This window comes from Falco punctatus, assembly GCF_963210335.1.
Source record: "Falco punctatus genome assembly, chromosome: 1".
Taxonomy (NCBI): domain Eukaryota; kingdom Metazoa; phylum Chordata; class Aves; order Falconiformes; family Falconidae; genus Falco; species Falco punctatus.
The window spans coordinates 29,843,541-29,865,221 of NC_137580.1; the positions used below are offsets into that span (position 1 = coordinate 29,843,541).

At 35.7% G+C, this 21,681-nt stretch overlaps 1 protein-coding gene across 3 annotated transcripts in view; it reads right to left on the reverse strand.

The window, feature by feature from the left end:
- PCDH7 (protocadherin 7) overlaps positions 1-21,681 on the reverse strand; it is a 288,813-nt gene that overhangs the window by 260,919 nt on the left and 6,213 nt on the right. The window lies entirely within an intron of this gene.

The following is a 21,681-nucleotide window of genomic DNA, read 5'->3' on the forward strand; positions in this document are numbered from 1 at the left end:
ATACAAGGTCAACTTTTTTAAAGAAACTGAAACAAACTGCAGATACCACTGGCTTAGAGGCTATTTCAAAAGAAAGCAAAAGCCTCTAATTTTCTTCTACCAAGATAGTATCAAAATAAAATTCTACACTGATATTGCACTGCAGGATACTACACAGAATGTATAATGCAGATTATCCTCAAGTAGGTCTCATCAGAGGATAAATGCTGAAACTGCAATGACTAATATACTAACTTCACTGGCATCTTCCGGGAATGTGATAGCTTAGAAAGAGACTATGCTGACATTTGTAACTCCTTATCACTGACACTGTATTAGCTGTTTTCTTCTACTGGACTTCGCCTGCTGGGATTACTGGAGAAGAATAGGATACCCCCAAGTACATTGCAGTGAATTTCTATCACTTCCGAAAGGCAGCAGACAGATGCTTACATAAGGTACTTAGTCCCTGATCACTTTCACAGCGGGTGAATGAAACGGTTATGCAGTTATACGACTTGCAAGAATCCTTGCTTATGTAGGGCAGTAAGAATTTTTATGTCCAAAAATTTTAAATCATCACAGAAACATCAAAGAACATAATTTTTCAGTAGCTGCTAGAAATGTAACAAATTATTTTAATGCATTGCACTGAGACTGTGCCACCAGCAACCAATGAAACGCAGCAGTGATCAACCAGTGCATAAAATTCACAACAGAATTTGTAGCTCTGTACTCTGGCAGGCTATGCTTCTTAAAACAAAACAAAATTTACAATAACAAAACAAGGAGCGGTATAAATGTACCAGGTCTCGTGATCAAGTAACAATAAGCCTCTCACTTTGAACAGGGTCTGCCTTACCACACAAATTTACACACACACATTTTTGAAAGTTTCTTTACAATACTAAACAGAAATGTAACAGATACCACTACTCATTGTATACCTCTGAATATTCAATCCTATCAAATATTATTGTATCAATGTTAACTACAGCTATAAAACACCCATACTACAAACCTCTTCCAGTTCTTACTCTCTCTACTCTGAAATCTCTCTCATGCTTCTTAATTCACAACCATTTAACTTCAGAATTTACATATCATTTAAGTACTGTTCTTTAAAATAGCAATTTTTTCAGGAATATCATCTTTGATTAAAAAAAAAATAAGTTTTAAAGGTTAAACATAGTTTAAGTCTATGAAAAGATAAAATAATACACTGTTAGTGTATATGGACATTACATATTTTTTTTCTTCTGAATTGTCTACTGCTTGAATTAAAATGTTATACTACAATAAATGCAAACTACCTTATACACATGTGCAGGTGCTAAGTCTCAAAAGTTCTTTAACATGTTAGCTAATGAAAAAAATACAGAGGAGTAACTTTTGCTAAAAATATTTTACTCCTTTTCTCTCTAAAGTAATTAAATTATTATAATTAAATTTTACTTCTAATTATATTTGGTATTATTAAGAGTTAAATTGCCATGCAAAAATTAATTCAATATTGCAGAACAATAACTAATTCTTTAACATGAAAAAAAATAATTGAACTGTATCAGAGGTGGCAAAAAAACCCACTTTTTGTTTACTATTGGACAAAAGATTAATTACTAAAAAAAATGGCTTGTTAGGTATTGAAAATAACAATTCTATTGATTTAATAGCAAGTCTGAGGATAAACAGTATATAAAAAATATTAACCTTAAGTCCTGTAAATACAGTGCTCAGAGTATGCAGGTCTCTGCCTTTTACTTGTTTCTGCATTTCACATGTGAACTTTGTTTCTTTATTTCTACAAATGGGAGACAAATTCTAAACCACTGATACGGGGGGGTGGGGGGGGTGGGGGGGTATTTTATAATATGTTCAGTTCAAGATCAGAGAAAGGGACAGAAAATACCTCTTTTAAACCATAGTGACAGCCATCGTCATCTTCTCTTTACAGGTCACCCCCCCAGTCTGAAGGACAGGAACAGCTATATTTCAGCAACGAACTGCTCCTCAAATGGTCCTTTGCTAGAACAGAAGTCAAACCTGCATTACAGCAATAGCTTCGAGAAAGGCACAACTAAATCTTCCATATCATCTCCAATCCACTTAACCAGGGACTAGTAAGATAAGAATGATGATACTTCTGTGTACTCAGTCTGGCTCTTTGTCTGTTTTATGGCTCTACAGATAACAACTCTGCGAGAAGAGGAACCAAGATGTGGCCTTCCAAATTTTTGGGTTTGCAGTGATTGACATTAACACCCTGTAATGGTAGAGAAACCAGTCACAGGAACTAGTTGCACAGTTTGTAAAATTCTTTTTATCAGTTTGATATTTATAGACCCCTAGAAATTCATAGACTATGTCTAAAAAGTTTGTGAAAGCTGACTAATAAGAGGATGTGTATTTATGTAATATAGCCATTTATGTATGAGAGATAGCTAGAGGCACCCATGTTTGAAGAAATAAAAGTTAATAAAGTTAGAATTGATTATTCAAAGTCCAGACAACCTATATATTATATCGTTTGGGCATGGAGACTAAACCTACAGTCCATAGGTCATGTATAAGCAATCATAAACACATCCTGGTCTCCTACACAACTCACAGGAACTAAGACAGTTACAGAATCTGCCTTACTGAGTTACTGCTCCTTATTGTAGTAACTTTGAGAGTCTGTAAGCACCTCTCTGTCACAGCATCTTACTCTTCACAGAGATATTCAATGACATCCCATATAGCTCTCATCTGCAGCCAGGCAGACATTTATCAAGGACATAAGAATCCATTTTAGTCAGATGGACCCCTCTGAACCATTTCTGTTAAGATTCCCAAGGCACCCCTATCTCCCTGTTCCAACAGCCACTATATTCCTGTGTGCAAATATTTCCAAGCTTTGCTGTTTGGTTTTATTTTTTCACCTTAGGGAAAGAAAAATGCACACTTGTCATTTTCTCAGTTGAAACGTCTTGATCTACCCTATGATTTTTTTCTACCTCAAAATTGTCCGTCATTGCTCAGCAAGGAGGGAACAGGACACGACATGACTTTGAACATACAGATGCAGAGTTTGGAAATATGTTGATCTTACATTCAGAACTCTATAATTTTTCTGTTTTCCAAATGAAAACTTTGTGTATTAGAGCAACTGTATTCCTGCTTTCACTTTATATTTCTACAAATAAATTACGTATTTTAAGAGTAAAGAAAGATCAATGACAGAAACTGTTTTTATAAAGTCGCAATATAAGGAACACCGCAGAAATTACAAAATGCTACACTGTGTTATCACAAGGCCAGGATAGTATGTTTTTATCAAACAGACAGTTCTCACAAATTACTTTGCAAACAAACAGGATTAATCTTACAAACAGGAATTTGATTTCTTTGAACTTCTTTAAAGTACCTTCACAATTTCACTTTTTTCATTGTTATTAACTTTTTGAGTATGAGCATTGCTAGTATTTCCATCTCATTCTTATTTCCCTTTTTCTTCCTGAAGAGGTTCAGCTGAGAGGTAAAACTACCAAACCTCTTTAATAATCTTCAGCACTGACATTATGATTAATGAAACACTGCATTATAAAAAAATCAAATGTTCCTACAGTCACAACAACAACAAAATCCCTGTGTTTGGCACATTTATATACAACTTCTATGTGTACAGCATGACATAAAATTAATCTATCTGGTGTTTTCACTTGACTGTAAAGAGTTTAAACTATATTTGTTAGACAAATGCCAAATAGAGGACAAAACATAAAAACATTTGTAAAAGTTGTGGCTGCTGCATGTTATCTTAGTTATTAGGAAGGCTATAAACCCTTTCCAGTATTTCAGTTTGCATATTCCTCATTTTCTAGGCTTGAAAGTATATCTATAAAGCACTTGCATTTTGCTTGCTTTTCCAGCTTCCCCAAACATTTCCTGTGTTTCCAGAAAGCACGTACAGCCAACAGATAAGAGGGCAGAAGGATCCATTCCTTCAGCAGACCTGTTCCCTGTGTTCCCATCACCTGCCGTCACTACCAGATACACTTGTCCACTTGTCCATGCTCCAACAGTCAAAATGTACAGAAATATCTTAAAGTATTTTTTATTATAGGTCTGCACAGTCATCTGTACAGATGAAATATAACACACACCCAGTAAAATCATAACTGATGTCTGCTTCTGAAAAATCACAGTACAGCTGGAATCTCACCCCAGTGCAGTGACTTAGAAGCTACCAAAGCTACTCTTCTCCTATGATCAATGGAGAGAGAGGTCCAGGAGACAGTATATACATAAAGTAGATGGAATAGCTTGACTTCTGAAGGTATCTATCCCTCTTCTTTTGAAGTGGCCCTAGATAACTAACTTGTGCTAGATGACAAGCAAGATGAGGTGAGATGAATTGGCCTAAGGTCAAACTACACCTTTAAGTTACTATTTTAAATATCATTCTTATTAAAATTGGCAGTTGTACCTCATTCTTACCTTGAGAACTCAACCTAATGTACATATAGGGATCTAACAACAATCCTGTTTAAAATATATTCATACAATATAGTTAAGCATAATTCTATCCCAATTCATTAAATCTTTGCAGGGAACACAGAATTAGACTAGCAGAGGGAACTTTTGAAAACCTTACCCCTTACAGTCAATGTGCATGAAGTTAAGCTTATCTTAATAGCACTAAGTAAGACCACTAAGCTGTAATATTAGGTTGAAACGTCTACAACATTTAAACAATGAAAAATAGTTTGAGAATGTAAATATAGAGCTCTATTATCCTACTATCAATATAAAACAGTAAATAAGAATTTAATTCTGGTGTAGTAAACAGGAGGAAAACATGTAAGAAATTTAATAAAAGACCCCATGTTCACAGGAGAACCAAATTTAAAATCTGTTAAGATGCTGAAATCCATTACACTTCATACACTATTGTATTGTATTGTATTGCCATCTCTATGAATATATATGATACATTGTCTCAGAGTAATTTCAAACTGTCCTACAAAAAGTGTCTTAACATTTCTAAAAGCTAAATGTAGTAACCCTACAATTTTGTGCTTGCTTGCACTTCCTTCAGGATGTATGACAGCACAACCATATCAGGGAACCTGACTCACAGCAACTGGACCTGACTTGCAGTCTAGAATCCAGAGTGTGGACAAAATCTTGCACTGAGCAACAACATTGGTTCCATTACTGACCTCTGTCCAAACTCATAACATCTTCATGAAGCAAAAAAATGCTATTATCTACATCTTATGGACAATGAACCAAAAGAATAATATTGAGACCATGTCTAGAATAAGACAGATTTGAACCTATGTTAAAGGATACTCCTGAGAAAACCCTGTTAACAAGGTCCTGTATTTCTCACATGGATTCTTCCCCCACTCCCATTAAACACAAATGAGAATATTTGATTAAAAAAAACCAAAACACACAAATACACACACACCAACTCCCCCCCCCCCCCAAAAAAAAACAAAACAAAACAAAACAAAAAGACCACAACACACCACCAAAACCTAAACAACCACACTTTGATGTGATTCTATTATTTCACATTATATTAATGGATTAATTTGCAGGTCATCATGAAATGTCTACTCTTTAGAACTAGACAAAGACTTTGAACAAGTTTAAGCCCCAGACACAGAGACAGCGTAATACTACTGCACAATCATACAGTACTACATCATGCAGTACTGTAAGAAATTAAATTATATTACTGGATATGTACTATGCACTGTGGATAGTAGTTTGCCATTATTTTTATTACCTCTGCTCTCTACTTTAGACGCTAATCATTTATTCTGCTTCAAGTCTAACAATAAGTCATCAGTGTGTTTCTAGTCCTTTGTCTGTACCTTTCTTTTCTTTCTGTACCAGCAAAATGCCAACACATAATTTCATAATGAACTTCCAAGAAGATAGGTAAATGTTTACCCAGAATTTTCCAGTCTGAATATCTTTCTTTTAAATTCTCTTAGCCCCCTTTAAAGCTGTGCAATAAATCCTTAAATTCTCTTAACCTCCTCTAAGGCTGTGCTATAAAGCATGAATCTATTCATAGCTTGGAACATTAATGAGTAAGTAAGTATATTCCTTCCTTTAAAAAGAGTTAGCAAGGGCGTAACATTGCTTCATTTTCCCCCTTCACTGTCAATTGCACACAAAGTCACAGAATAAGCTCACAAATCAAGCTTCCTAGCTTTTGAATTATGGAAAAGTAGAAAAGATGGGCACTATTTCATTTGTGCTTGAAATACTTAAGCCTCTTTTGGAAAGAAAAGGTTTCATGAGAAACAGAGGATTAGTCATTAAACTGACATTTCCTCTGTTTATTCTCTACAGCATAGGTCAGCCATAGGTGCTTGCCAGACTGATTCCGAATTTAACTTAGGGTGTTGATTCATGGAAACAGAAATCAGCGTGATTTGGGGAACTTTTTTGTTGTTGTTGTTTGGTTTTGTCATTATTATAACAGACAAAAGATCCCTTTTTGGGAAAAGTGTGTCCAAAATGTCATACAGACATGTACTACTATTATATGCGACATAGAAATTCTGTAAATTAAGATCTTTCCTGTTTTTACTGTCTTACATTTCACCGTATATGCTAAGACATTCAAATACTTAAGGTTTTACTCTGGAATTTAATTATTAAAAGAAAAAAAAACACCACCCAAAACCCAAAAAACACCACCCACAAGAAACTAATAGAAGAAGCACACTTCTAGACCTCGGACACAATCCTGCAGAAAGAACAAAATTTTAATAATGTTCAGTTTTCACATTTTGTTAATGTTTGACCCTTTAGTGAGCAGTACTATCTGACTCTTACCATGTTAGAAAAATTATCTGGTTTGGTGGGAAGAACAGAGACTGAAATGAAAGTCTAGGAATCTTCACACTGGCACTGGGAAGGTCAGACTGAAAACTCAGAGCATGATAACTGGGATTAGAATGCAGATACTATAGAACTACAAGGTATCTTGTATGTGAGTAAAATTCCTATATATGTCAGTATATATATTCTACTGAAACCCTACTGATTCTTCCACCAAAAACAAAAAAAAAAAAAAAAAAAAAAAAAGAGAGAAAAAACCAAAACCCCTGAATAATTTAACAGATTGACTTTATTTGGTGCTCACAACAGCTCTTTTAAAATACAACATTTAAGTGATTATTTTAAGGTTCACTGCATTCATTTATTTAATCAGAATCTTTACATTTAAATAAAAGAAAAATGGGAGAAAAAAAAAATTAGAAGCAATTGTTTCCATCACAGGTTCTCTTTGTCTTATTCTTTTATTTCCTCAAATTAGTTAGGTAGCCTATGCTTCATGTAAGAGTCCCTCCAAATATAACATAGGAAGAAAAATAGGCAGTCCTAAAAACATAGAAAGAGTGTTCCTATCTATATCTCCCAGTGTCTTCAAAGTGCACTGCTTTTGAGGATTAGGAAAGTAGAGAACATCAGTCTTACTTGACAAAGTTATCGCAAACTATTTTTTCAATTATTTAATAAAATACTTTGCCAGAAGCTAGAATGCTAGAATGGTTAAAAAACAGCTCTTCATTCAGAGTGCCAAAGAAAATTCTATGGGGTAAAGAAAGAAACACAGAAAGAAAGAAGAAAAAGACAGAACTCTCAAGTGTTCTCCTTTCCTATGAGGATAGTCCTTCTTAAATGCTAGGCCTTTCCTTTGGGAGGCAAAACAAATACCTGCAGTTTTCCACTACAGGGAAAAAAAAAAAAAAAAAAAAAAAATGGTAGGCAGAAAGATGTATTTACTGCAACCTGGATTCCTTTTTCTCATGAGATTGTTCCTTTTCCTTCTCTGATCACAAGCTTACAATACCTTAAACATGAGATACACATTACAAGCTACCAGAAACTCACTGCAGCCGTAGTCAGATTGCCTAATTATTGAGCTAGTCTTTCACTGACAGCGTACGCCTCTTGAATCTGCAGTTCTGCCTTATTAATCTTGTGACAAACTATACACTGTTGATTGCAACATGCAACACCTGCCTTGTAAATAAACAAACTGTCCTCTCAATATGTTTTTAAAAAGTCTGAGTTGAATCTCTTATTATGTCAAAAATAGGAAAGACAGCAAAATGTTTTCTTCAGACATTCCAGGACTCAGATATGCCCTTGGTCCAGATTAGCGTGGCTTTGATAATAGTCTGAAAATGTGAAAAAAATTACCACCCCAGTGAGGATTTTAGAAAGGCTGGAGATGGAGTCTCTAGAATGATAAAGATTAAAAAAATGAGTTGTTAACATTTCTAGACATGTTCTTATTCAATCACTTCTTTTATTCAGGACTTTCCCTGCTGTATACCATAGGATTTCTTTTCTCTGTTTCAGCTGTTAAATTTGAACATAAATACTATAAAATCAGCATTCAGATTCTTTGTGTTCTACTGTCTTACAGTACACAGCTTCAGAATGATGCCTAATTATTACTGAAATCCTTGTTTCTACCTGTAAACTAAAAATGCCGTTTCTGATTTGAACCACTGGTACCACACTGTGAATACTGCAATCTCAAAATGGATCTACCACGTTTTGATTTACGTAGAAGTAGTTGGGGAGTATACTTTTAGGCAAAACTTGTCATTTAGACTTTAAATGACAAGGTGCCTTTAAAAATTTTAAAAACGTTCTTCGAAGCCTAAGTGTCCTCCTGACGTTTTTTAATCCCAAATATGGTATAGTATTAGTTGACATTTTGTAAAGGACCTTTACGTATGTGAATACATGTTGTATATACAATAGCATTCTGCAAATAAACTCCTAGTTTCCCTCAGTACACATATAAGGAATTCACTAACATTGATAAGAGCTCTACATTTCATTACACACAAAGAAAGCTTCTCAAACTTATTAATGTTAGTATTAAATTAGCACTAAAAATTATTAGAAGTAAGAAAAAAATGTTTAACTTTCAATAAAGGCAAGATACATTTTATGATTTGAGGTTTAGGGGCATCTTCTGACCATCTCTAACACTGAACTTATAAGCTCATAATGATAAATACATGTTGCCATAATCTTTCATTGTCACTAACAGCATCCACTCTTGTAAAAGAGAACTGCAACGAAAAAGTTCAAAATTAATAGCTGTGAAATCTCAAGCGCTCACAAGCATGTGTTTTTATCACTTCCATGCTGTGTAGATTGGGTACTCTTGTTATTTATTAGTTATGACAGTGAACAATTCCCACTTGCTTTAGTGAAAAAGTGAAGAGCTGTTTGCATAACTAGCAAGGTGAAAAAACAGATTTCGAACTGTTGGAATCATTTCACAAGAACAACGTACACAGACCAGAAGAGAGCCTTCTTTCACAGCACTATAATGTGCTGACTACGGCATGTGTTATTCTACCCTCCACATACCCCCTGTTGAAAGGCAGCTCTTACAGCAAGTTCTGCATTTGTGAAGAGCCTGGAACGGAGTCCTGGTACAGCACAAGAGCTCCTACATGCTCCAGTAGTCACCCTCATCAACTTCAGGCTGGAAAAATGTGAATATTTGCAGTGGCTTAATGCAGTAATACACACATACTGTTTACAGTGAGCATGTGGTCCGCAGCTGATGCTGAGCGCTCTGGCACCCGTGCCCAGAGCAGCTAGCCCACAATCACCAAGCTAGAGCGAGGCACTACTCCCTGCTGCAATTCGTCAGACACATTCCTCTCTCCTCTGAGCCAAGCAGCGAAATATGTGATCTTACAGGTAAATACTGAAGTAAGTATCAACAGTGCTTTATCGCCTAAAGAAATGATTGTTTTAAAAAGAGAAACTAAAGAAGAAAGCATGGCTGTTCTGCTTTTCTTGGGATTTTTCTTCATTTCTTTTCAGTAATGGAACACGGAGATAGTATCTCCAAACTGTGTATATTTCAAATTAAAAAGGAAAGGTTAAAGATAGTAACTGTAACAGTATTACAAAGTGTCTCCATCTGATTTAATATTAATGTACAGAAAAATCTATCATAGATCAGGACAGCAAGTATGATTTGCCTGTGGGCAGTACTATTACCAGCACACAATTAGTTTCAGATCGGAGACACTGGCCTTAGATCTGTTCTCATGCCAGTAATCTGTGTCCTAGCTGACTGAAAACCAACAGCTCTTGATGAAATGCTATTTACTTAGCTACAGAAAATTTGATTAAATGTAAGGGTAATAATAACAAAACCAGTAATGCCCAACGTGACATGAAATGGCGTAGGTCATATTTTAATTGAGACATTTCAGTGAACAATATGAAATTATGAAATGAAACAGGATATATTACATGAGAAGCTTTTATGGCAAAGTCATTTTCTTTCAATTAAAAGAAAACAACACCACACTGTGAATGCCAAAAAGAATTCTTTTCTACTGTCTATTACTATAAACCCATCAGAAAATATGAATTCTTAGTCCTTAATGCTAAATCTTTCAAATCCTTGGACTTATTTTTTTTCTTTGATAACAGATGGATTTCCTTTTATTCTTAGTAATTTGCATCAATAGTAGATCATGAAGTCTTATAAATACATAAAGCCTTTTAGAAACATTTGATAGAGTAACACTTTAGCCAGTTCCTTCATATTTCTGTAACGTTAATTCTCCAGGAAGGTTACTGTATAATTTGAAAAGTTCAGTCACTTTATGTATTTAAGAATTAATAAAGAAAAAATACATAAATCTAGCATTCAAGGTTCCTAGAAAGGTACACTAATATTCAGTATTAGAAAGTCCAAGATGAATTTTCAGTTTGTTCAGCAGTGTCTGAAGGGCCGACTGAATAAAACATCCTCTAGTCTCCTTGACTATCACGTAAGTGCTAAAATATTTTGCAATATAACAAAACCAAAATCTTCTTAATTTATTCTGCATAGAGGAATTTCACACTGTTGCTTATATTTTCGTCTGCACTAAAGAACAACCAAAAGATCCATAATACTAGTAACAGTTCATAAATATTTAAAGAACCAATGTTGCACAAAAAAGATAGGACAAATTATATAAGCATCCAGTGAGCTCTGCAAAACCCAGAACAGCAAAGTCAGTGTCATTTTGCAAACAGTTACATGTTTCCTCCACTTCTAAACTGAATCTTTCTTGTATGTTAGTATATTTTATTTTAATTCATGTAATAAAGCACATAAAAACACTGCAAGCAGCAAATTTTTTAGTAACATACAATTCCACATACGGACTTGGAGAATTTAAACACTATGAGTTATGGTGATGCAGCAACCAATACTGGTTTCGTATCTGCTCAATGGAGCTGCCAGCGTCAAGCCTGAACCTACTGAATGAATTCATCCATTATACAAACCCACATCCTGGTGAAACACCTACTGCACCTTGGCAGTAGTTCTTTGTCATTCCTATAAAGTACTACTCCCATCTACTTGTTAGCTATTTCAGATATGTTATTCTATTCTATTTTATATGTCTATAGTAATAAATTGTGTAAAAAACATGACCCAGATTATGTGTTGTAATTTCTAGGAAAAACACTCATAGCTGAAAGCCATCATGAAAACAAGTACTGCTTTGTTTCACACCCATTGCTGTCACTTTTACTCACATGAATTAACACCTGTCCTAGAAATAGCTAAATTTTATTTGTATTCAGAAAAAAATCTATTAAAATAAAGTGATAGATTCAGGCCCTTAAGTTGCAGGAAGCAGAATAAAATCATCAGTATATAGTCAGAGGAGTGAATTTTCTACATTTGTACATGACAGATTTTACCCAAGATCTGGGTTCAGGTTCAGTGACTAAGCATGTAGTGACCTGTCTTAAGTAGAGATTTCCAGTTTCCTCTGTAATTATTCCTTCCGTAAAAGAACTCACAACATTACCTGAAAATGAAACAAATACTTCTCGCTCAAAAAACTCAATTACTGTCCTGTAAACTTGTGATGCAACTGGAAGATAATTACATGCTTATTGAAAATAGCATTTTTCTGATTCAACAGAATGATGGATATCCTCTCTCATTATTACACCGGGCACATGTTATGCCATTATCACCAATTTAGAACACATGGATGGAGATAAGGAAAATGATTCACCATTTCATTATTCAAATTTTATGACAACGTAACTCCACTCAGAACAGGAATGACATGATGGAGAATGAGACCAAATGTATGTTGAAATCAGCAGACATAAAAGCTGTGAAGAGTAAAGGTAGTAAAACAGGAACTTAAAATATCACTGCGAAAATGCTGGGGCCAAGTGAAGTAATTAATTTGCTGTTGGTTTATTATCTGTATTTCCATTTCTGTCTTTCATCTTTAGAAAGCTTGCAAACTACTGAAGTTTTTTCTCTTGTTAAATATAATATTTTAAAAAGGACTCCCAAATAAATAAAACAGATTTCCCTAAGCAATTGGCCAGATTTCATCTGAGAGACAATGTTTTATGATACAAATTTTCAGGCCAAGTTATTCTCATAAGCATGCCTACAAAAGGTAACGCACAACACACACACAGTGACCTATCAGGTAACCGAACAAAAGTAGTTTGTCATATATACTCTTGCTGTACCATTAGTTTTAGTAAGAATACATTTAATACTCAAATCATACTTTTTGAAACATCATTAAAACCACATCATTCCCAGAACTTTTTACGACGATAATTTTGTATTTGGATGTAATACTTGAAAAACCTACTCTTGTTATTTTGGAAATTATACATATATACATGCTGGTAAGTTAAACGCAAGAGATTTTATGTGTAACATCCAGACTGATAAATTGGTCTTCCGTATCTGTATTTTGTTTTCATGTAAAGCAGTCTCTGAATATTATATCACCTGATTTAACTTACAGCAACTGATATTAGTTAGTTGATTGATTTTTTGTGGAACTACCTGTAGTTTACCTAATATGAGATAAACATCAGCCCGAGAGGTCTGAAGATTAGTAGAAATTCAGTTAAGCTAACTGCTGCCAATATTGTTTCTGTGAAAACAGAAATAGTTTATGTCAATTCAAAATTAATTTGTTACCTTAACATTGGTATATTTGTGAACATATATTTGCACATGCTTATTCTATTAATAGGTATGCGTATGGCACACAAATTTCAAACCAATACTTAAGTACTTACTGGAAAAATAATTTTCTACCTTGCTAAAATGCACTAAATTCACAGAGTGCTTGATTTTAATTATTATTTAAGTAAACTGAAGGATTTAGTGATTGCTTTCTTGTTTAGCCTTGAGCTGCAGCTACAAAAAAGTATCCCAGAAGACACCCATGTCTTGCATCATACACTGTCTGCACAGCTCTATGCAGACATCTCAGAAACTTTAGGATATCTGAAGTGAACTAGGATGCATATGTTTAGATAGCTGCATCACATCCAGAACACCGTGACAGTCTCCATAATTTCCTTTGGTTCATTTTTCAGCATAACACTGAACTCAGAAATGCGATTCTGCATCAAGTTGTATCAGTGTAAAAGCATTGTCCTGATAAAAGATACTTTCCCCAAAGATAGGTCTCTAAGAATGTGTTAAAGCAATTCTGCCTCACATGGACTTGGTATCCAAAGGAAATAGAGGCTACTTCTCATTTTACACTGCTCCAGGGCTGAGAAGTCCTTGACATCTATACATGGATAGACAGGATAAATTATAGCAGCCCCTCCCACTTCTCTCTGAGAAGTGCTACCACAAAGAAAACACTTGGCACATATCACAAAAGACACATTTCCTGGCTACAACCTCAGACAAGAAACTACTTTTCAGGAAGTTTATGGAGGATTCTGCATAATCATTGTGTGACTATGCAATGCAGGAATTTTTATCCTTCCAGTTAACAAATATCTTCTTACTTAAAACATGGTACCATAAAGGAATTGGTTCAGACATGGCTGCAAGTTAAAATGGTCTCTGAATTTTTGGCAGATGGAATCAGTATTTCTGTATTCTAGTTCTACCACATACTCGATGAGTGATTTTCAGCACGTCAGCTAGTACCTACCTTCTGTACCTAGTCTTAAAAAACTGCCTTTACATTTTTAATCTGACATTTACATCTTTAATCTGACTTCACATTATCTGTAGATAATAAAAGACCCTATATCAAATACTTAGATAAATATTAATTTTGTTGCTTCCTAATACTCCAAGAATGCTGCCTGCAACAACACAGTTCTTTCATTCAAGGATTACAAGCTCAGCCATTAGGTTGTTTGATTCAGAACATAAAATCTGTAAGAAAATCTCATCTGACAGAACAATGTTTGCCTTCAAAAAAATAAACTAACTTTTGTCAGTAGTTAGAAAGGTAAATTAAGTTTTGAACAACGAACATAATGCCTTTCTTCATCTTCTAATAATTGTGTTATTTGTGATCCACTCTGAGTAAAATTAAACTATACTTTTGGGGTTAGCTGCAGCATTTTACAAGCTAATGATCACAAAACATCTGTGTTACCTAAATGAGAGGATTGTCTGATTGATGCAAACATTAAAAAAAGAAAGCACATCACTTTTACATACTTTCAGTTTTAAATGTGACCAGAGTATTAGTTCTGTTCAAACTTCTAAAACCCAAAACTTTTACTCGTTTTCCCATCTTCTCCTTCCACAAAAAAAAAAAAAAAAAAAAAAAGGGGGGGGGGGGGGCCTCCTCCACACTGCTCATATATGTTTTATATAAAAGTTATTCCCTATTTTTGAATACAGTCAGAAACTGATCTTAACTGTGATTTTACAACTCTTTTAAGTGAAAATGGGCATATAAGAATGAGCACAACTCCTGTTAAGCACAGTTCCACACAGTTGGACAACTCCAATATATGTCACTGACATCATTGCGTTTTGAGATTTTGACATATGTTCACGACCTGCTCTCGGTTAAATATTTATAGAGGAAATTGCACTAAAATAAGAAGTGAGGCAGTTTTAAATCCTCCTTTGTCATCTTCTGTTGTTGTAAATCACATTTTAGATGCCCCAACTGACCTTAGTTACTCCACCATTAGTGTGAAATTTTGTCATCCACAACAACAAAATAAAAGTGACCTTGAGAAGTCTCTGTTGTCTGAAGTATATGGAAGACAGTCCTAGCTTTTCCATAATATGTGTGTTCTCTCCCTTCTCCTTAGACCTTTTTTCATAAGTCAAAACTCAAAGAGACCCTGTGATTTTATCTCATCTGCTGTTTTACTCAGACCTTAGATTCACAAATTATTTGAAATTTTAAGCTGTATAACTTAGTATAAATAAGAAAAAACATGAAAGTATAAAGGATATAGGTGAATTTTATTTTTACTATTTATCTAGTGACATGCATTTTGCAGGATAGGAATCTAGCAAGGCTTGGTAGGACTGCGTATTGTGAGATCGACTGTAAGAAAATAATTTCAAATATTTTTAATAACAGTATTTTAAATGTTCTCCTTATACTACTACAAGGCCATGCACCGTTAAAATAACTTGAACTGCATGGTCCACATTACCAACATACTTTCCATTAAACTACATAATCAATAAACTTGACACACACCCATATAAACGCGAAGTTTTCTTTTAGTCTTGATTCAAAAATTGGAATAATGCAAATTTATAAACAAAAACAATAAAAATTTAAAATGTTATTTTTATTCTGAATAGTAACTGTTGGTCTATTTTTTTGCTGGTGTAATTATTTATTAATATATAGTATATGCTAGCAAAGTCCAAAATCTGATGATGGACATACAACAAATCTGCTCTTCTAGGAAAGAAAAATCAGGGCAGAAAATTACAGAAATAGCATTGCCTGAGTATACAGTGAGATGAAAACACCCAAAAATGTAAATATTTTTGTTTAAATGGAGAAATGTAGATCAAAAATTACACAGAACATATTCCATGCAACCTAATCCTTAAAAAAGTTGTTTGCATTGTTAATAGTTTCTAAAGATCTGTTGGAAGCAAACTTGTTTAGAAAAATTAGAAAGCCAGACTGCTACATACTGTCCTGAATTGCTCATATGTCCATATCAATATTTCCTGTATATATAGTCAAAGAAAATTAAAATTGTGTCCTGTTAAGATTAGGAATTAAATACTAAAATGTTCAGCAAATATAGCAGAATTTACAGTGCTTGTGAAGGATTTAGTTAATTGACTTATAAGCACAATGCTAACTACTTCTTAAGTCTGTTGTTTTTCTTTTATATTTCAATGCAAAACCAATCCAGTAAGTTTTACATCTCAAAGTTGCCCAGCAGATCAGTAGCTACGTAAATGTCATAAAACTTTTGAAAGAAAATTCATAAAGGAAAAAGTGCCTGAAGTGCAGGACAGGTGTTTCCCTTACGCACAGCTGACAGTTGGTCAAACCAGGAAATATCCCAAATAGTAGAAAACGGGGCAATTAAACATGAGAGAGAGGAAACACTCAGAAATACACTGCTACGTTATGAAGACTGACACAACAATAGTCAGACTGCTAACCATGGTTATAACCCAGGTTCATATCAGTATGTACAATGCCAGGGAGCTGTCTGAGTTGATAAATCAGATTCTATCCTTTTAAAGATGTTGCTTGCTACCCCTTGCCTATAATAGTACAGTTCTTTACTTATTCAGAGCATGAATCCTCCTTCACTTAGATCCTGTCCCTTTTGGCTCTGTGCATCTCCTGGGAATGCAGAATGATTCAGTGGTAACTTAGTCATTTGTGCACTCTACAAGATGATTTTACTGAAGAGGGAAAAAATAAAGGCTGCACTTAGCAGTGGAATACTTTGTGTTAAATACAGATAATTAAAGCATCAACAATCCATCTTTTTCATGTTTAATTAGCCTCTCTTTCATCATAATTTGTTACTGAAGGTCAAATGTGGGTCACTTTTAAAAACTAATTGTAAAGTATTTAAAATAATGCAAATTGAGAACAGAAAATTTAAATATACTTCTGTACATTTTGCACCAAATAGCATGAAATGCATGAAAGTCGCCAATGTAAATGTTTATACTCGATGACAATGTTCTCATTTTTTTTCTCTGTGTTGCACTTAGTGCTGCCATAACATTGTTATTTTTTACAATTATTATACTGTAGGACATTTGCTTAGCTGGAAGCTGTGAAATTTGATTCTTGAGAGTTGGTTTGTGATTATAAAAAAGCAGTCTTTGAGATAAGGGTCTGCATGTATCCATGTGTCTGTACATAAGCAAGAAAAAAGATGATGCTTTATTGCATGGTTAAACTGATTGCTCCCTTAATGGATGGATTTTGGGTCCTATTAAGGCTGCTGGTTATATGTGTATTATTTATGAGGAAATTGACCAACTTAGCTTATAAAAACAATTCACATACATGATAACCAACTAGTAAAAATGCTTCTACATTGCAACGGACTGATTAATGTTTGAAGTGTCAGGAAACAAATTAACTGGCTACGGTACATAGATTTTTTTCAGAAATTAATTTCTACATATTTCACTTTCATGGAAATAAGACTTTACAGGAAATGCATCTAGTTCTGACTAGTATATCAGCATACTCAGGTATGATAAACATCACTGAACAGTACATTTCCAATAAGAAAAGGCATAGGGATAATTCATAAAGGATTACAGAATTGGCCAGGAAGCAAGTACCCCAAGCAAATAATGCTGCTCAGAAATTCCTGTACTAGTTCTGCTAATTCTACCAATGGTAACCAATATCACTTAAAAAAAAAAACTAAAACCAAAACCAACAAAAAACCTACCAAAACCAACAGCACCACAACTGCAGTGTTTTACCTAGTTAATAATCATTGTTTGATGAGCAAAGCAAAAAGAAACCAAGAGAATATGATAGCCAGAAAATGTAAACATATAAACAGGGTTTAAAGGGCCTGTTCTTCAAACAGTGGTTGTTAACATGCTAATCTCACATTCTTGATTAAAAGCCTCAGTGAAATAAACCTTGTATCCCACTATTTTGCACTGCGAAACAAAGTGGAAAAAACAGCATATATTATAAAAATAAATCTGAAACTAACATAAAAAATAAACAATTGTTTAAAATTAAAATCTATTATTACAATTATGATTAAGGATGCAACCCTCGAGGCTGCTAAGCGATTCCTGTTAGGCACTGAGCTTTCTTATCTTTGGCTGTCTTTGCTGGAAGTTAGTAGTATCCAGGCTCCACACAGGCACCGTGCAGCACCTAGAGGGTTCAGGTTTTAAATCTGTGATCCAGAAAAACACTTGCTTAAACTAATCCTCCTTCAGCAAAAGACTTCCACACAGCTTTAACTTTTGGCAAGTGATTAAGACCTGTGGAATACTAAGTCATTTAAACATTTGTTTGCCATTAACTAGATATGTTAGTGCTTTATTGAATAGGAGAGAATTGGTAAATGGGAGGCTAAAAGAATATTTCAGAGTAATACCATGCTAAAGACGACCAGAATAGGAGTCACACTTATGGAAGATCTTCTAAAAAAGTGACAATGAACTGTCAGAAGTCTGCTGAATACAGAATTTAGTTTGAAACATTATATAAAACACTTGATGTCAAGAAGGAGGACAGTTAGAAATTGTTTGTCATTTTCCCCACTGAAGTTCCCCTATACAGTACCGTATCAAACAAGATGTATTTAGGAACTCATATCATTACCTTAAAAAGAAAGTATCAAATAATCGGCACAAAAACAACTTGCATTCACTGGGGTACACGAGTTGGTCATGTAAGTAGAGACTCTATTTCCTGACTGCTATATCGTATATATACGAAAGTATCAATTACGAATTCTAATTACACTAATGGGAAATTAGTATTGCTCTCATCCTTAGTAACTTAGAGCAGTTACATTCTGCTGTGTCCACTTATTTGTTTTAAAACTTTATATACCTTCTAATGTCTCCTTAAAACAAAGGGAACTGTCAACGAGTAAATAAAGGCAGCCTTAGGGATTTCAACTAGTCTCCCTAGCACAGCTACATCAATATGCCACTGATTCTGTTTCACATGTACAGCTGAACTATGAAACGATCTGATATACACCACATCAGAACCCTTTATCTGTTTAGAGAGAAATGTGAAGCATTTGCAATGTGCTGAACATGAGCTCCACATGGTTTCGGTGTTAAAAATCCTCATGTGTTTTGCGTGAAAAACAGAGAAATGCTCCATTGTCAATGTTTGAGATGTGAAAAGTCTACATTTTTTAATGCAAGTAAGTCTTAATGTACCCACTATTATGCAAAAGCATGAATAGAGCTATATAAGTATTACTCAGCACCAAGCTGGCAAGTACCGTTAGAAAAGCAGGGTAACAGTTTTGTGCCTGATAATCTCTCCTACAAAGTCTGTTATTTAGCACTACCTTTACTGTTTTCTTGGACACTTTCCTCAACTTCTGTGCATGCTTTACAAGTGTGCGAATACTTTCTACACGTTTTAAAATAAGAAGACAAGGCATTAGAATATTGGCTCTAAACTACTTGGTTAAACTAACCTTCATAACTAAGTATTTAGCACAGGAAAATCATTGACAATGAGAAACCGGTTTTGTAAGAAACTAGATAAATAACGGAGCAATCCAGCATGTACTTCTTTTGGTTTGACTGTTGCAAGTAAGAGTGTAATAAAGCCATTTTCCTCTACCAAGAAATCCTCTGATGTATTGTATATCAAAACATATCCTTGAAAAATGTTAAGTAATTCAAAACATATTTCTGTGATATAATCTTAAATAAGTTTTTTTATCAAGCAAAATAGCAATTTGTATGGTGTAATCCTTTACCATTCCTATACTTAGCATGCAAGTCATTCTTCTACGCTGAAAATAAACCACACTTTGACAGTTTATAATTCATATGTTGATATGAATTGCAGCATCAAGAAAGAAGTAGTATCTGATTAGCATATGATGCACTGGCTACTTTGCTATTCCAGTGTTAACTAAAACAGCATCATTACTATGTGCTTAATAAGCCTTAGTAGATGTAAGTTTATGAACTTCCTTAGGACTTTGTATTTTATACAGACTATTTTCAAACTGAAGTGGTAATGTACTCTCCAGAAGAGGGTTAATGAAATGTATCACACAGAAACTACCATGTCAAACATTCTGTAAGTCTGTATCACTTGTAAAACAACATATGCAGAAATACTGGAAGACAGTACATCAATCACACTTTTTTGGTGATCTGGAAAACCAAGTGGCTCATACAAATAATTTTCTTTTATAGTATTTAAGTATTTCTAAGCAGAATGCAAATGCTGGCAACACATTGTAAAACTTCAATTGTAGTAGACTCACAGATGTTTCAAAGTAGAAAAAAAACCTCCATAATGCACCATATTTATATGTTAATAAGTTGAAAAGAAAGCATTTTTGTCAAACTAGTCAGAATGTCCCTGTTGCAGACTCGACTCTATATTTACATGAATCAGCAATTCATTTATGTGGAGATTCTCGTGTCACATGCACTGTAGCTGAGGAAACACTCAGAGCATTACCCTACATGGAAAGATGTAATGGAAATCACCAGGTGTTAAGTATCTCATTTTACTATCACCCAAAAAGTATTCCCCCAAAGAAAAGCGACCTCTCTTCAGGCTACATATGTGTCTTATAAAATAAAACAGACGCTTTTACGTAAGAGCTCGATTCCTCTCTGTGGTATCCCTATTTTATTTCAAGGACTGTAAAGAAGTCCTTACCATCACCAGTATTAGGCTATCGGAGCTCCACTGAACCGACCTGTGCCAGCACAGCCGAGATCAAAACCAGTCACTTGTGGCACCCCTGAAAGTACACCTCGCTCTGAGAAGGCTCACGACCGTCGCACTCGCTGCAGACGGAGCTATGCAGCAGCTGAGCTGGCAAATTAAGGCCTCTCATCTTGAATGAATGAATTTCACGTGATATGCAAGGGGGGGGGGGGGGCAATGAGAACATACTTGGGTGCGATTCTAGGCTCGCTAACATTTACACGTATTCAGAGCAACTGCTGCAAAGACTGTAATCACTGTGGTGTAAATGAGACCGCAGATAGGCTTTCCAGATTATGTAAGCATTTTTGGTCCTAATGAAAGACGTGGTAATTACAGCCATTAACGCTTCAGCGCCGCTGCTGCAAACGCACTCTCGCCCACGGCGGCAGGCCGGCAGCAGCCCCCTTTCCCCACAGCATCTGGCTCCTGAGGTGAAACTTTCCTCCTCTGCCGGCGCTGGCTGTTTCTAAGGCTGGGCAAGGAAGCACCGCGGGGGGGGCAGGGAGCGGGGCCGGGGCCGGCCGGGTGGCTGCGGCTCCGCCGGGGGGGGGGTCCGGACCCCTCCCCCAGCCGCCGGGATTGGCCTGCGGGCGGGCGGCTGATAAAAGCATCTCACGCCGCCTTGCAGCTCGCTGCCTGCCCTGCCGGCCGAGCCCCCGGCCCGGCCCCCAGCCCCGCGCCCGGCCGCCGCTGCGCCTGCGGGGGGAGCGCCGCGCCCGCCGCCTCCTCGCCTCGGCGGGGCGGGTCCGCCGGCGACCCAGTCGGTGCGGCTGCACGGCTCTGAAGGGGGAGGGAGTAACAACAGTAATAAAGATCTGACTCTCCTTCCTGCGTGCTGTGTGCTGGTCCGAGCACCTGACTGCCAGCGGGGGGTGGAGGTGGGGGATGCCAGGCTGAACGGGTCATTGATCTGACGGTCGTGTCTGGTTGTGCGGGTGCGGGAGGCGGG